Source organism: Leucoraja erinacea, chromosome 14 (assembly GCF_028641065.1).
Source record: "Leucoraja erinacea ecotype New England chromosome 14, Leri_hhj_1, whole genome shotgun sequence".
NCBI lineage: Eukaryota > Metazoa > Chordata > Chondrichthyes > Rajiformes > Rajidae > Leucoraja > Leucoraja erinaceus.
In genome coordinates, this window is record NC_073390.1 from 6,774,714 (window position 1) to 6,789,081 (window position 14,368).

Below are 14,368 nucleotides of genomic sequence, written 5' to 3' on the forward strand. Positions count from 1 at the left end.
GTCAGTTCCACAACGTCAGAACTAAGTGAGTACCTAAAGCTTTGCCCGTTAACAATGTATATGATAACCTCTCAGTCATAACTGCACAATGTGACACAGATCGACATGCTGGAATTTCATGTCCTAGTTGGAGTGCAAAAAGATCTGATTCTTATAAGGGGAGGTATTTGGGATCAGGAAATAAAGCAGGAATTAGTGGAAACATTCAGCTCGCCTGTCAGCACAGGTGGAAGGAGAAACAGTTATGCTTCATTTCTCTGACCATGAAACGGAAGAATGATATTGTTTCAGTTGCTACAGTCGCTCAGTCTACACGAATCAATCACATGCTGTCTCCTCCCCTTCTCAGCTCTCCCTCAGCCCTCGGACTCCTCCTTTCTCTAGGGAGTTCGATGTAGCCCTTGTGGCTAAGGGGATCAGAGGGTATGCAGAGAAGGCAGGTACGGGATACTGAGTTGGATGATCAGCCATGATCATATAGAATGGCGGTGCAGGCTCGAAGGGCCGAATGGTCTACTCCTGCACCTAATTTCTATGTTTCTATGTTTCTCCACCTCCCACCCCACCCCCCCCCCCCCCCCACTTTCACTCCAGAGATGCTGCTGTACCCGCTGTGTTTTCCCAGCACTTTTGTCTACCTTCTGTTTTTACTACTGCTGTTGAACATCTACACCTGTTATGACTATTCCTTTCTCAATCATTCTTGTCATAACAACCTCTGCTGTAAATATACCTGTTGATCTTTCCCATTACAGTTTATCCTGATGTACATACTGATGTTTCCACGCCTTCAGTTTCAATTTCAAATTCTCTCTCATTGGGTCATGTAATACTGACACTCTTACTGATACTGGTTGTACCATCGCCCGGTGGGGTATCGCCTCAGCGCAGAGGGAGAAGAGGAGGGAAGAGACTGCAGCCCTGAGATTTTTGCCTCCACCACAGTGAGGAGGTGTTTGGAGGACTCACTGTGGTGATGTTAATTTGTGTTTTTTGTTGTTTATTATTGTATTATTGTATGTATGACTGCAGGCACAAAATTTTGTTCAGACCGTAAGGTCTGAATGACAATAAAGGTAATTCTATTCTATTCTATTCAATGCTGAATATCTGTGTTTTAATACAGCTACAACAGGGTCTTCTACCGCAACTACTCCTCCTGATACAACGTTAACATCAGTTCCATCTACATCGACGAGCACAACAGAAACATCCACCCAGAGCTCCACCCCAGCACAAACAAGTGAGACAACAACTGATGTCAGTTCCACAACATCTGAACTGAGTATGTAAAGATTTGTCCATTACCAATGTGCATGGTCTCCATCAGTGTTCGCGAAACAAGTTCATCTGATCAATTGTACCAATGATATAATCTGTCCTGTTTCAAGCACACCTGCATAATAACACTTAACCCATTACTATTGAATGGTGTGTTGATAATAGATTTCTGTGATACATCTCTCTTGCTTATATATCTTGAGTAATTTAGACGTAAATCAATTGATTTCATGTCATATTCCATGCTGTTATTCTTTGAAAAAATGGCTCTGGAGGCAAAGTCGACATATTTAAGGCCAAGATAGATATAGATAGATTGATGGTTAGTATGGGTGCCAGATGTTAAGAGGAGAAGTCAGGAGAATGGGTTTAAGAGGATGAGATAGATCAGCCATGATTGAATGGGGGGGGGGGGGGGTAGACTTAATGGGCCGAATAGTCTAATTCTACTCCTATCTCTGATGACCTTTTGAACTGAAGCATCCTACCACAACTCGAGATTAGTCCTGAACTGATGATGATGGAACTGATGTTAATGTTGTTGATGACCCTCGAACTATCTTTGATCGGATTTTACTGGCTGTACCTTGCACTAAACAGTATTCCCTAATCATGTATCTGTGCAGTGTGAAGGGCTTGGTTGTAATCATCTGCTGTCTTTCTTCTGTATCGTTTGCACCCAACAAAACCTTTTCACTGTATCTCAGTACATGTGAGAATAAACAAAACTGAAACTCAAAGCAGTATGTTTGTTTTTAAGCAGCTTTTATGGTTGACTTTTGTTGTATTTTAAAAGCTGCCCATTCCTTTATCTTGACTGTATCTTGACTGGTTAAAATTATCTCTCATTGGGACACGTAATTCTGACACTCTTGTTTGAACCACACCGTGTATCTCATCCCTGTATAATGTAAATGAAAAAGAACAAAAGCAATTAATTTCATGTTAAAATCTATGCTGAATATCTGTGTTTAAATACAGCTACAACAGGATCTACTACTGCAACTACTCCTCCTGATACAACGTTAACATCAGTTTCATCATCTTCGACAAGCACAACAGAAACATCCACCCAGAGCTCCACCCCACTACAAACAGGTGAAACAACAACTAATATCACTTCCACAACATCAGAAAGTAGTGAGTACAGAAAGATTTGTCCGTTTACAATGTGCAGAATCTTGCTCATTGTTTTCTGACCACAGTACCACAGAATCAGTTGATGGAATCTTACGATCCATTTGAAGATGAATAATTATGAAAATAACAAATTCTGGCAAATAATCTAGATGTATTACAAACACTTAAATATAAACCGTAAATTTCATGTTACATTTCATGCTGCGATTCTCTGTTTTAATGCAGCTACAACATTTACAACTACATCTCCTGGTACAACTTTAACATCAGTTCTATCAACAACACCATTCACTTCAGAGACAACGAGAACAACAGAAACAACAACCACCCAGAGCTCCACCCCACCACAAACTAGTGAAACAACAACTGATGTCAGTTCCACAACGTCAGAAACTAGTGAGTTCATAAAGCTTTGCCCATGAACAAAGTATATGATGACCTCTCAGTCATAACTGCACAATGTACCACAGATCGACCTGCCGGAATTTCATGTCCCAGTAGGAGTGCAAAGAGATCTGATTCCAATAAGGGGAGATATTTGGAATCGGGAAATAAAGCAGGAATTAGTGGAAACATTCAGCTCGCCAGTCAGCACATGCGGAAGGAGAAACAGTTATGCTTCATAGCTCTGTCCGTGAGACGGAAGAATGATATTGTTTCTGCTGGTTGTAATCATATGTTATCTTTCTGCTGTCTCATTTGCAATTACATTTCATGCTGCGATTCTGTGTTTTAATGCAGCTACAACAGCTACAACTACATCTCCTGGTACAACTTTAACATCAGTTCCATCAACAACTACAACACCATTCACATCAGAGACAACGAGCACAGCAGAAACAACAACAACGCAGAGCTCCACCCCACCACAAACTAGTGAAACAACTACTGAAGTCAGTTCCACAACATCAGAAACTAGTGAGTACATAAAGCTTTGCCCGTTAACAATGTATATGATGACCTCTCAGTCATAATGTAAGCTGAAGATTGGCGGGTAGCAAACGTAACCCCACTTTTTAAGAAGGGAGGGAGAGAGAAAATGGGGAATTACGGACAAGTTAGTCTAACATCGGTAGTGGGGAAACTGCTAGAGTCAGTTATTAAAGATGGGATAGCAGCACATTTGGAAAGTGGTGAAATCATTGGACAAAGTCAGCATGGATTTATGAAAGGTAAATCATGTCTGACGAATCTTATAGAACTTTTCGAGGACGTAACTAGTAGCTTGGATAGGGGAGAACCAGTGGATGTGGTGTATCTGGACTTCCAGAAGGCTTTCGACAAGGTCCCACATAAGAGATTAGTATACAAACTTAAAGCACATGGCATTGGGGGTTCAGTATTGATGTGGATAGAGAACTGGTTGGCAAACAGGAAGCAAAGAGTAGGAGTAAACGGGTCCTTTTCACAATGGCAGGTGGGGTACCGTGGGGTGACTAGTGACTAGTGGGGTACCGCAAGGCTCAGTGCTGGGACTCCAGCTATTTACAATATATATTAATGATCTGGATGAGGGAATTGTAGGCAATATCTCCAAGTTTGCGGATGACACTAAGCTGGGGGGCAGTGTTAGCTGTGAGGAGGATGCTAGGAGACTGCAAGGTGACTTGGATAGGCTGGGTGAGTGGGCAAATGTTTGGCAGATGCAGTATAATGTGGATAAATGTGAGGTTATCCATTTTGGTGGCAAAAACGGGAAAGCAGACTATTATCTAAATGGTGGCCGATTGGGAAAGGGGAAGATGCAGCGAGACCTGGGTGTCATGGTACATCAGTCATTGAAGGTAGGCATGCAGGTGCAGCAGGCAGTAAAGAAATCGAATGGTATGTTAGCTTTCATTGCAAAAGGATTTGAGTATAGGAGCAGGGAGGTTCTACTACAGTTGTACAGGGTCTTGGTGAGACCACACCTGGAGTATTGCGTACAGTTTTGGTCTCCAAATCTGAGGAAGGACATTATTGCCATAGAGGGAGTGCAGAGACGGTTCACCAGACTGACTCCTGGGATGTCAGGACTGTCTTATGAAGAAAGACTGGATAGACTTGGTTTATACTCTCTAGAGTTTAGGAGATTGAGAGGGGATCTTATAGAAACTTATAAAATTCTTAAGGGGTTGGACAAGCTAGATGCAGGAAGATTGTTCCCGATGTTAGGGAAGTCCAGGACAAGGGGTCACAGCTTAAGGATAAGGGGGAAATCCTTTAAAACCGAGATGAGAAGAACTTTTTTCACACAGAGAGTGGTGAATCTCTGGAACTCTCTGCCACAGAGGGTAGTTGAGGCCAGTTCATTGTCTATATTTAAGAGGGAGTTAGATGTGGCCCTTGTGGCTAAGGGGATCAGGGGGTATGGAGAGAAGGCAGGTACGGGATACTGAGTTGGAAGATCAGCCATGATCATATTGAATGGTGCTGCAGGTTCGAAGGGCCGAATGGCCTACTCCTGCACCTAATTTCTATGTTTCTATATTTCTATAACTGCACAATGTGACACAGATCGACCTGCTGGAATTTCATGATCCAGTTGGAGTGTGAATATATGTGGTTCAAATAATGGTAGATATTTGGAATCAGGAAATGAAGTAGGAATTAGTTGGAAAATTCAGTTCGCCAGTCAGCACATGTGGAAGGAGAAACAGCTATGTTTCATAGCTCTGTCTGTGAGACGGAAGAATTATATTGTTTCTGCTGCCACAATTGCTTAGTCTACAAGAATCAATCACAAATACGTGAGCCAAAACGACAAATAAACTACAGCAACTAAATGTGTTTTATCTACTGCTCATGAACATCTACGCCTGTTATGACTATTCCTTTCTGAATCATTCTTTTTTCAACTATCACTGCTGTAAATATGCCTGTTGATCTTTCCCGTCACAGTTTATCCTGATGTACGTACTGATGTTTCAACTCCTCCAGTTTCAATTTCAAATTCTCTCTCACTGGGACACGTAATAATGACACTCTTGCTTGAACCACACTGTGTATCTCATGCCTGTATGTTGTAAATGAACAAGAAAATAAGCATTTGATTTTGTGTTGTTCTATGCTGAGTATCTATGTTTTAATACAGCTACATCAGGATCTACTACTGCAACTTCTCTTGATACAACGATGACATCAGTTGACTTTTGTTGTATTTTAAAAGCTTCCCATTCCTTTATCTTGACTGTATCTTGACTGGTTAAAATTCTCTCTCATTGGGACACATAATTCTGACACTCTTGCTTGAACCACACCGTGTATCTCATCCCTGTATTATGTAAATGAAAAAGAACATGTGCTATTAATTTCATGTTAAGTTCTATGCTGAATATCTGTGTTTTAATACAGCTACAACAGGATCTACTACTGCAACTACTCCTCCTGATACAACGTTAACATCAGTTCCATCATCATCGACGAGCAGAACAGAAACATCCACCCAGAGCTCCACTCCACCACAAACAAGTGAAACAACAACTGATGTCACTTCCACAATATCAGAAAGAAGTGAGTACAGAAAGATTTGTCCGTTTATAATGTGCTGAGTCTTTCTCATTGTTTTCTGACCACAGTAACACAGAATCAGTTGATGAATAATTATGAAAATAACAAATTCTGACAAATTCTGGCAAATAATCTAGATGTATTACAAGCACTTAAATATAAACCGTAAATTTCATGTTAAATTTCATGCTGCGATTCTCTGTTTTAATGCAGCTACAACATTTACAACTACATCTCCTGGTAAAACTTTAAAATCAGTTCCATCAACTACTACAACGCCATTCACTTCAGAGACAACGGGCACAACAGAAACACCAACCACCCAGAGCTCCACCCCACCACAAACTAGTGAACCAACTACTGATGTCAGTTCCACAACATCAGAAACTAGTTAGTACATAAAGTTTGCCCGTTAACAATGTATATGATGACCTCTCAGTCATAACTGCACAATGTGACACAGATCGGCCTGCTGGAATTTCAGGTCCTAGTTGTAGTGCAAAAAGATCTGATTCTTATAAGGGGAGATATTTGGAATCGGGAAATAAAGCAGGAATTAGTGGAAACATTCAGCTCGCCTGTCAGCACAGGTGGAAGGAGACACAGTTATGCTTCATTTCTCTGTCCATGAAATGGAAGAATGATATTGTTTCAGTTGCTACAGTCACTCAGTCTACAAGAATCAATCACATGCTGTCTCCTCCCCTTCTCAGCTCTCCCTCAGCCCTCGGACTCCTCCTTTCTCCTTTATTTCCCCCCCCCCCCCACCCCCCACCCTGCATCAGTCTGAAGAAGGCCCAAAACATTGCCTATTTCCTTCTCTACAGAGATGCTGCTGTACCCGCTGAGTTTTCCCAGCACTTTTGTCTACTTTCTGTTTTAACTACTGCTGTTGAACATCTACACCTGTTATGACTATTCCTTTCTCAATCATTCTTGTCATAACAACCTCTGCTGTAAATATGCCTGTTGATCTTTCCCATCACAGTTTATCCTAATGTACGTACTGATGTTTCAACTCCTCCAGTTTCAATTTCAAATTCTCTCTCATTGGGTCATGTAATACTGCCACTCTTACTGATACTGGTTGTACCATCGCCCAGTGGGGTATCGCCTCAGCTCAGAGGGAGAAGAGGAGGGAAGAGACTGCAGATTTTTGCCTCCACCACAGTGAGGAGGTGTTTGGAGGACTCACTGTGGTGAATGTTAATTTGTGTTTGTTGTTGTTCATTATTGTATTATTGTATGTATGACTGCAGGCACGAAATTCCGTTCAGACTGTAAGGTCTGAATGACAATAAAGGTAATTCTATTCTATTCTATTCTATTCTATTCTATGCTGAATATCTGTGTTTTAATACAGCTACAACAGGATCTACTACTGCAACTACTCCTCCTGATACAACGTTAACATCAGTTCCATCATCATCGACGAGCACAACAGAAACATCCACCCAGAGCTCCACCACACCACAAACAAGTGAAACAACAACTGATGTCAGTTCCACAACATCAGAACTGAGTATGTAAAGATTTGTCCATTACCAATGTGCATGGTCTCCATCAGTGTTCGCGAAACAAGTTCATCTGATCAATTGTACCAATGATATAATCCGTCCTGTTTCAAGCACACCTGCATAATAACACTTAACCCATTACTATTGAATGGTGTGTTGGTAATAGATTTCTGTGATACATCTCTCTTGCTTGAGTGATTTAGACGTATATCAATTGATTTCATGTCATATTCCATGCTGTTATTCTTTGACAAAAATGGCTCTGGAGGCAAAGTCGAAATATTTAAGGCCGAGATAGATAGATTGTTGATTAGTATGGGTGTCAGAGGTTAAGAGAAGTCAGGAGAATGGGTTTAGGAGGATGAGATAGATCAGCCATGATTGAATGGGGGGGGGTAGACTTAATGGGCCGAATAGTCTAATTCTACTCCTATCTCTGATGATCTTTTGAACTGAAGCATCCTACCACAACTCGAGATTAGTCCTGAACTGATGATGATGGAACTGATGTTAACGTTGTTGATGACCCTCGAACTATCTTTGATCGGATTTTACTGGCTGTACCTTGTACTAAACAGTATTCCCTAATCATGTATCTGTGCAGTGTGAAGGGCTTGGTTGCAATCATGTGTTGTCTTTCTTCTGTATCGTTTGCGCCCAACAAAATCTTTTCATTGTATCTCAGTACATGTGAGAATAAACAAAACTGAAACTCAAAGCAGTATGTTTGTTTTTAAGCAGCTTTTAAGATTGAATTTTGTTGCATTTTAAAATCTTCCCATTCCTTTATCTTGACTGTATCTTGACTGGTTAAAATTCTCTCTCATTGGGACACGTAATTCTGACACTCTTGTTTGAACCACACCGTGTATCTCATCCCTGCATTATGTAAATGAAAAAGAACATGTGCAGTTAATTTCATGTTATGTTCTATGCTGAATGTCTGTGTTTTAATACAGCTCCAACAGGATCTACTACTGCAACTACTCCTCCTGATACAACGTTAACATCAGTTCCATCATCTTCGACGAGCACTACAGAAACATCCACCCAGAGTTCCACTCCACTACAAACAGGTGAAACAAACACTGATATCACTTCCACAACATCAGAAAGTAGTGAGTACAGAAAGATTTGGCCGTTTGCAATGTGCAGAGTCTTTCTCATAGTTTTCTGACCACACTACCACAGAATCAATTGAAGGGATCTTACGAGCCATTTGAAAGATGAATAATTATGAAAATAACAAATTCTGGCAAATAATCTAGATGTATTACAAACACTTACCTAAAAGCTGTACATTTCATGTCACATTTCCTGCTGCGATTCTCTGTTTTAATGCAGCTACAACATTTACAACTACATCTCCTGGTACAACTTTAACATCAGTTCCATCAACAACTGCAACACCATTCACTTCAGAGACAATGAGCACAACAGAAACAACAACCAGCCAGAGCTCCACCCCACCGCAAACTAGTGAAACAACTACTGATGTCAGTTCCACAACGTCAGAAACTAGTGAGTACATAAAGGTTTGCCCGTTAACAATTTTTATGATGACCTCTCAGTCATAACTGCACAATGTGACACAGATCAACCTGCTGGAATTTCATGTCCCAGTTGGAGTGCAAAAAGATCTGATTCCAATAAGGGGAGATATTTGGAATCGGGAAATAAAACAGGAATTAGTGGAAATATTCAGCTCACCAGCCAGCACATGTGGAAGGAGAAACAGTTATACTTCATTTCTCTGTCCATGAAACGGAAGAATGATATTGTTTCAGTTGCTACAGTCGCTCAGTCTACACGAATCATTCACATGCTGTCTCCTCCCCTTCTCAGCTCTCCCTCAGCCCTCGGACTCCTCCTTTCTCTAGGGAGTTAGATGTGGCCCTTGTGGCTAAGGGGATCAGAGGGTATGGAGAGAAGGCAAGTACTGGATACTGAGTTGGATGATCAGCCATGATCATATAGAATGGCGGTGCAGGCTCGAAGGGCCGAATGGCCTACTCCTGCACTTAATTTCTATGTTTCTATGTTTCTCCACCTCCCCCCTCCCCCCCCCCCCCCCCCCCCTGCATCAGTCTGAAGAAGGGTTGTGGCCCGAAACATTGCTTATTTCTTTCGCTCCAGAGATGCTGCTGTACCCGCTGAGTTTTCCCAGCACTTTTGTCTACCTTCTGTTTTAACTACTGCTGTTGAACATCTACACCTGTTATGACTATTCCTTTCTCAATCATTCTTGTCATAACAACCTCTGCTGTAAATATACCTGTTGATCTTTCCCATCACAGTTTATCCTGATGTACGTACTGATGTTTCAACGTCTTCAGTTTCAATTTCAAATTCTCTCTCATTGGGTCATGTAATACTGACACTCTTACTGATACTGGTTGTACCATCGCCCGGTGGGGTATCGCCTCAGCGCAGAGGGAGAAGAGGAGGGAAGAGACTGCAGCCCTAAGATTTTTGCCTCCACCACAGTGAGGAGGTGTTTGGAGGACTCACTGTGGTGGTGTTAATTTGTGTTTTTTGTTGTTTATTATTGTATTATTGTATGTATGACTGCAGGCACGAAATTGTGTTCAGACCGTAAGGTCTGAATGACAAAAAAGGTAATTCTATTCTATTCTATTCTATTCTATTCTATTCTTTTCTATTCTATTCTATTCAATGCTGAATATCTGTGTTTTAATACAGCTACAACAGGATCTTCTACTGCAACTACTCCTCCTGATACAACGTTAACATCAGTTCCATCTACATCGACGAGCACAACAGAAACATCCACCCAGAGCTCCACCTCACCACAAACAAGTGAAACAACAACTGATGTCAGTTCCACAACATCAGAACTGAGTATGTAAAGATTTGTCCATTACCAATGTGCATGTTATCCATCAGTGTCCGCGAAACAAGTTCATCTGATCAATTGTACCAATGATATAATCCGTCCTGTTTCAAGCACACCTGCATAATAACACTTAACCCATTACTATTGAATGGTGTGTTGATAATAGATTTCTGTGATACATCTCTCTTGCTTATATATCTTGAGTGATTTAGACGTAAATCAATTGATTTCATGTCATATTCCATGCTGTTATTCTTTGAAAAAATGGCTCTGGACTTTGATTGTTTTTTAAAAGCTTCCCATTTCTTTATCTTGACTGTACCTTGACTGGTTAAAATTCTCTCTCATTGGGACCCGTAATACTGACACTCTTGCTTGAACCACACTATGTATCTCATCCCTGTATTATGTAAATGATAAAGAACTTAAGCAATTAATTTAATGTTAAGTTCGATGCTTTAACATCAGTTCCATCCACAACTGCAACACCATTCACTTCAGAGACAATAAGCACAACAGAAACAACAACCACCCAGAGCTCCACCCAACCACAAACTAGTGAAACAACTACTGATGTCAGTTCCACAACGTCAGAAACTAGTGAGGACATAAAGCTTTGCCCGTTTACAATGTATATGTTGACCTCTCAGTCATAACTGCACAATGTGGCACAGATCGACTTGCTAGAATGTCATGTCCTAGTTGGAGTGCAAAAAGATCTGATTGTAATAAGGGGAGATATTTGGAATCAGGAAATAAAGCAGGAATTAGTGGAAACATTCAGCTCACCAGTCAGCACATGTGGAAGGAGAAACACTTATGCTTCATAGCTCTGTCCATGAGACAGAAGAATGATATTGTTTCTGCTGTTACAATTGCTCAGTCTACAAGACTGAATCAGTTGATGGAATCTTATGATCCATTTTAAAGATGAATAATAATGAAAATAACAAATTCTGGCAATTAGTCTACATTTATTACAAACACTTACAAATAAGCCAAAAATATGTTACATTCCATGTTTTGCGATTCTGTGCTTTAATACAGCTACAACCGGATCTACTACAGCAAGTACTCCTCCTGATACAACGTTAACATCAGTTACATCATCATCGACGAGCACAACAGAAACATCCACCCAGAGCTCCACCCCACCACAAACAAGTGAAACAACAACTGATGTCACTTCCGCAACATCAGAAATTAGTGAGTACAGAAAGATTTGTCTGTTTGCAATGTGCAGAGTGTTTCTCATTGTTTTATGAACACAGTAACACAGAATCAGTTGATGGAATCTTATGATCCATTTTAAAGATGACTAATTATGAAAATAACAAATTCTAGCAATTAATCTACATTTATTACAAACACTTAAATAAAAGCTGTAAATTTCATGTTACATTTCATGCTGCGATTCTGTGTTTTAATGGAAAGATTAAACAAGAACTTACCAGTTTGAAGTTTGATCTTTATTTTTTGAGAAGTTGCGAGGAAGGATTACGTGAAGAAGCCCGCCAGCCCACATGCGCGTCAATCTTCGAAGTAGCTGTATGAAACCACAGAATCGTTGCTGAACTAAGCTATAGAAAGATTGAAGGCTAGAACTACCGAATGATGTTTATGAGAATTGGGTTGGGAGTGGAGGGCACGTAATCCCTCATCGCAACTTTTCATAAAATAAAGATCAAACTTCAAACTCGTAAGTTCTCGTTTAATCTTTCTATTTTATTTCAAAGTCACGTGAGTGACTACGTGAAGATTCTAAAGCTCTGTGGTTTCATGCAGTGACATAATCTGTGTGTGAAACACTTAAACAGATAAATCATTAATGGTAGGAAAACATGAGTTATTAATATCAGGATGCTAACTTGCATATATGGCCATTGCTCTAAACTGGCCTATAGTCACTAAAGACTGTTGAGTTAGACAATAACTTATGCAACAATGTGCATAATTCTATCTGCAAATATCCAGACATATTCCACCAAATTTTATAATTTATTAACCTGCACTATGTAAACCTCATGCTGTATGATGAAAGGGAAATCCATTGTATTGGCTGCTAATGAGCCATCAGCAATATCTTGAGACTATTGAAACAAAATAACTATCTTCCATTTCATAGGCACTCGCAACTGAGTGCACTTGTATACCTAATTACATCCCTGATCTCTGCTCTGGTGGGTGTGCTGTCAACCTCAAATGCACGTAAGACTGCTCATTTGCTTATGAGATTATTTTGATAACAAGCTACCCTAATGTCAGTATGATGTGGAGACTAAGCCAGAGATTGAGGAAGGCTGTGTTCTTTATGCTGAGACCAGCTGCTGAAAGCATAATCATCTTAAGATACTGGTCCCATTAGGAAATGTTTTGAGGCATATTTGTATAACAAGTTATAAATGATATGCATTGCACATACAATGTGTGTGGGCTATTACAGTGGTCAAATGAAAGACACCCTGCATAACGTTGTAGAATAGTGGGTGAAGAACTAATCATTTATGCCCCACTTATGGTATTACAGAAATGATGAAACAGCACAAGCAATGTCAATTGTGCTATCACATAAAAGCTTCTCTAGGCTCAAACTGGAAGCCACACAAACCTGTTACTTCCGTATAGAATTGACTCACATATGTTGTTCACAAGGTTCTCATACAATCGTGCAGAGCTAGCTGCCCGAGAAGACAGGCTGTCCCAGCCGTCACACGTGAATGAGTAAATAAGAGTTGCTTCAGCCGCCTACCATGGCGTGATTGAATAGGCAAATTGGTACTGTTAAATTTTGTGTTGCCTCATTTCTAATATCGCAAAAGATATCTACTGACAACCTATAAGTTTTTAATTTGCAATTTTGCATAATACCTAAAACTCGATGACAGTAAGCTAAGAAGGGCAGCATAGGCTTTGTTATTAAACAGCCAAAACTGTGCCTTATGTGTATGATATGATGGAGTATGCAACTACAAGATCGATTTGGTAGGCGGTGCGACTCTCGTCAGCAGCGGCCTCTGCAGCCCTTCCGCGTTTTTATTATTTTTTGTCTATGTTTCTATGTAGTTTTTGTATTTTTTTGTGGGGGTGTGTGTGGGTGGGGGGGGGGGGGGGGGGGTGGGGGGGGGGGGGTGGGGTGGGAGGGAGGGGGTAACGTTTAAATCTCTCCCTGCACAGGAGACCCAACCTTTTCTTGTCGGGTCTCCGTTGTCGTTGGGGCTGCAACGAGGAGCGGCCTCCAACAGGAGAAGACCGGGGACTCTGGTGCCAACGACTCACCGTCTCCGTCGCGGAGCTGGCTGAGTCTAGAGCAGGTGGAACGGTGGTGGAGCGCTGCTGCTGCTGCTGCTGCTGCTGTGGCCCGACCTCCGGAGATTCGGAGGCTGCAACTGCGGGTCTGGCGGACGGCGGCACCGGGAGCCCGCAGGTTCCTGGAGGGAGACCGCTTTTCAGGGCTCTCGCAACGGTGACTTCTCCCGCCCGAGTTGCGGGGTCGAAGAGCTCCTGGAGCGGGGCCTTACAGCACCGCCCCGCGCAATTTGGAATGGCTGCGGGACTCTGCGAGCGCACGCCGGGGGCTCTAACACCAAGACCCGGTGTGCGACCTCGCACCACCCGGCGTGGCTTTAATGGCCTCGGGACAATCGCCATCGCCAGCCGGGGGCTTTGACTTTGACTCTGACATCGGGGGAGGGGAGAGTGCAGTGGAGAGATAAGTGTTTTTGGCCTTCCATCACAGTGATGTGATGGATGTTTATGTAAATTATGTTGTGTCTTGGGTCTATTTGTTTGTAATGTATGGCTGCAGAAACGGCATTTCGTTTGGACCTCAAGGGGTCCAAATGACAATTAAATTGAATCTTGAATCTTGAATCTTGATTCTCTGAGTCAGTTAAATTGCAAACACCCAATTATCCATCTTAAACTGGGTAAGTAACCCACAATTTGATTAGCCTAATGCTAACCTGGTTCGGCCTGCACGATATTTCTGTAACTTTAAGAAATATAGGCAACGCAAGGCAAGGCATGGCAAGGCAACTTTATTTATATAGCACATTTCATACACGAGGCAGACTCAAAGTGCTTC

The 14,368-nt window shown here is 41.5% G+C and overlaps 2 protein-coding genes and 1 long non-coding RNA gene across 49 annotated transcripts in view; all 3 read left to right on the plus strand.

Moving 5' to 3' along the window:
• LOC129703226 (mucin-2-like) overlaps positions 1-14,368 on the plus strand; it is a 177,536-nt gene that overhangs the window by 89,817 nt on the left and 73,351 nt on the right. The gene's annotated exons all lie outside the window — the stretch shown is intronic.
• Positions 1-14,368, plus strand: part of LOC129703227 (fibulin-1-like) — a 78,220-nt gene that overhangs the window by 6,206 nt on the left and 57,646 nt on the right. The gene's annotated exons all lie outside the window — the stretch shown is intronic.
• Positions 7,083-10,823, plus strand: LOC129703228 (uncharacterized). Its single transcript, XR_008724526.1, has 3 exons — positions 7,083-7,432; positions 8,387-8,503; positions 10,131-10,823. It is a non-coding gene; the product is annotated as an uncharacterized LOC129703228 (long non-coding RNA).